Genomic DNA, 3407 nt, shown 5'->3' on the forward strand with positions numbered 1-3407 from the left:
CCGGCTGATTTTTTGATTTATTGTAGAGATGAAGTCTCGCCAACTTGCCCAGGCGGGTCTCGAACCAGCGGACTTAGGAATCCACTCACCTCAGCCTCCCAAAGGCGCGGGATTACCGGCTGAGCCACTGAGCCCGGCCTGCAGAGTCTTGAGGAGGAGCAGGGCGCCGCACAGGGAGGGGGCTGGGTGTGCACTCAGGTCTCTGTCTCTTCATCTTAAGTTCCCAGTCCCACCCTGTGATAGCACATTCATCCAAGACCTCATTAATCTATTCATCAGTGAATGGCTGCAGAGCCCTCGGGACCCAGTTCTCTCCGAAAGGCCCTGCCTTTCAGAACTGCCACATTGGGACCAAGTTTCAACATGACCTTTGCAGGGTATAAACATTCAAACCATAGCAACACCGGCAGCAATCAGTATGGCAGCATACTGGCCATAAGGGTTTGCAGCCTGGGAGTGACAGGCCCTGCTGCATAGTCTGGTGTGCCCTCTCGTGTGTGGATGCGTGCTCTGGGGTGTTGCACCAGGACACCATTGCCTAGCCACACATTGCTCAGAATGGATCCCCATTAGACCACACAGGATGGTGTGTCTCCTGTTGGCTCTGCTTCTCTGGAGAACCCTGATGAACACAGAGCTTGGTATCAAGGGTAGAGTGCTGCTGTCACAAATACCTACAAATGTGGAAGCAGCTCTGGAATAGGGTGATGGGATGGAGGCTGGAGGGATTTTGAAGTGCATGCTTGAAGAAGCTGAGATTGTCAGGAGGGGATTTTGATGGTGGTTTTGGTGAGGGCTCAGAAAGGAAAAAAAAAGAGCTAGAGAGAAAGCCTCCACCTTCCCAGAGAACACATAGCTCGTAACAAACAGAACACTGGACAGACAGTGAAGGCCATTCGAAGAGGTCTCAGACAAATGAGGAACATGTTATTGGACAATGGAGAACAACTGACCTTATTATAAAGGCAAAGCACTTGGCAGAATTGTGCTTGCGATCCAGTGTTTTGTGGAAAGTAGAACTTGTGAGTGATGACATTCGATATTTAGCTGAGGAGATTTCCAAGCAGTGTTGAAGGAGCAACTTGGTTCCTCCTGACTGCTCATAGTGAAACATAAAGTGGGAGAAGTGACTGACGGTGGAGTACTGGGCAAAGGGACTAGAGCCTGGAGACTCGGAGAATAGTCAGCCTACCCATGCTACAGAATGTGAGAAAGTGAGTTTGGATGAGAACATGAAGGATGTGGCCCAGTGAGCAGCTGGCAGTGAATTGTGGGGATTTGAACCACAGACTCTCCCAGCCACCTCAGCAGGAGTGCTGCCAGCTTGAACTGAATGACACAGAGATGCCAGAATAAAGAAATGCTGCAGGGCTTCCTGGATTTCACAGGGCAGGACCATGGCGCTATGCTGTCGCAAACACGCTCTGTTCTTCAAGGGAAAGGAAGAGTGACCCAACGGTGACTTAGAGCTCATCAGGGCTGCCTCCCAGGATCAAGGGGGCCACCAGCTCGCTTCCAGCAGCCCAAAACTGTGGGGGTTCACCACTGCCCAGCAAAGACCAGGGTGGGGTCCCTGCCTGGCAGAGCTGTGTGGGTGTGATCACCACCTCAGTGGACTGGAGGGAAGAGCATGGGGCCAAAGGGAAATATTCTGAGCGTTCAGATTTCATGGCGCATTCCTTGCTGGGATTTGGACTCGCCCAGGACCCATCCCCCTTCCTTCTTCCGTGTTCCTCCTACTCTATGCTAGTCCCACCATCGTATTTTGGAAGCACATAACAAGTTTAGCCCTACAGTTTCACAGCTGGAGACAAATTTGGTATCAGAATGAATTATACCTTGAGTCTCACCCATAACTGCTTTAGATGATATTTAGATAAGACTTTGTACTTTATTATTATTACTTTAGAGACAAGGTCTTACTCGGTCACCCAGGCTGGACTGCCGTGGTATGATCATGGCTCACTGCAGTCTTGACCTCTTGGACTCAAGTGATCTCCCACCTCAGCATCCCAGGTAGCAGGGATTACAGGTGTACCACCACAGCTAGCTAATTTTTTTTTAGTTGGAGTCTCATTCTGTCACCCAGGCTGGAGTGCAGTGGCACGCTCACAGCCACCACAGCCTCGACCTGCTGGGCTCAGGTGATTCTTCTGCCTCAGCCTTCCAACTACAGGCACGCGCCACCACTCCCAGCTAATTTTTTTGTTTATTGTAAAGATGAGTTCTCGCCAAGTTGCCCAGGCTGGTCTTGAACCCATGGGCTCAGGCAGTCTTCTCACCTTGGCCTCCCAAAGTGCTGGGATTATGGGCGTGAGCCACTGTACCTGGCTGCTAGCTAATTTTTAAAATTATTTTGTAGAGATGAAGTCTTGCTGTGTTGACTGGCTGATCTCAGATTCCTGGGCTCAAGCAATTCTCCCACTTTAACCTCTCAAAGTGCCAGACTACGGGTGTGAGCCACTATACCTGGATGAGACTTCGGACTTCAGACTTTGGAGTAGCTGCTGGAACAAGTTAAGATATTTGGGCTTGTTGGAATGAAATAAAGGTATTTTGCAAGTGAGGAGGGTATAAATCTGGGGGCTCTGGGCGGAATGTTATGGAATGATTATCTGTGTCCCACCAAATCCATATGTTGAAATCTAATTCCCAGTGGGGTGGTATCTGGGAATCAGAGGAGGCCCTTGTGAGAGTCTCCAGGAAGCTTGCTTTTTTCTGCTTTCTGCCACGTGAGGGTACAACGAGACGCTGGAAAGGGAACTCTGAAGACTTTGGCTCTCACAAGGATCCTACCAACCTGGCACACTGATCTCAAACTTCCAGCCTCCAGAACTGTGAGAAGAAAATTTCTGTTGTTTATAAGCCACCCAGTACTTTGTTATAGCAGCTCATAAAACTGCTATATAGGGCAACCCCCTTCGGGTCCCCTCCCACTGTGGGAGCTTTTCTGTCCTCTCAATAAAAACTGCTTTCAAAAAAAATCTCTCCATATAGCAAGACCAAGACAGGTGGGCTCTTTATTGAGTGGAAACTATCAGGAGAAGTTCCTAGAGGCCACGTGAAGTGGCTCATGCCTGTAATCCCAGCACTTTGGGAGGCTGAGGTGAAAGGACTGCTTGAGGCCAGGAGTTTGCAACCCGCCTGGGCAACACAGCAAGACCTTGTCTCTACAAAAAATAAATTAGCCCAGCATGATGGTGCCACCTATAGTTCCAGCTATTCGGGAAGCCAAAGCAGGAGGATCACTTGAGGCCAGGAGTTTGAAACCAGCCTGGGCAACACAGCAAAACCCCGTCTGTACATAAAAATTTTTAAAAATAAAATTTTTTAGCTGGGCTCGGTAACTCAGCCTGTAATCCCACGCTTTGGGAGGCTGAGGTGAGTGGATTGCCTAAGCCTGCGGG

Source organism: Carlito syrichta, unplaced genomic scaffold, assembly GCF_000164805.1.
Source record: "Carlito syrichta isolate Samal-C Ts95f unplaced genomic scaffold, Tarsius_syrichta-2.0.1 Scaffold303013, whole genome shotgun sequence".
Classification (NCBI taxonomy): domain Eukaryota; kingdom Metazoa; phylum Chordata; class Mammalia; order Primates; family Tarsiidae; genus Carlito; species Carlito syrichta.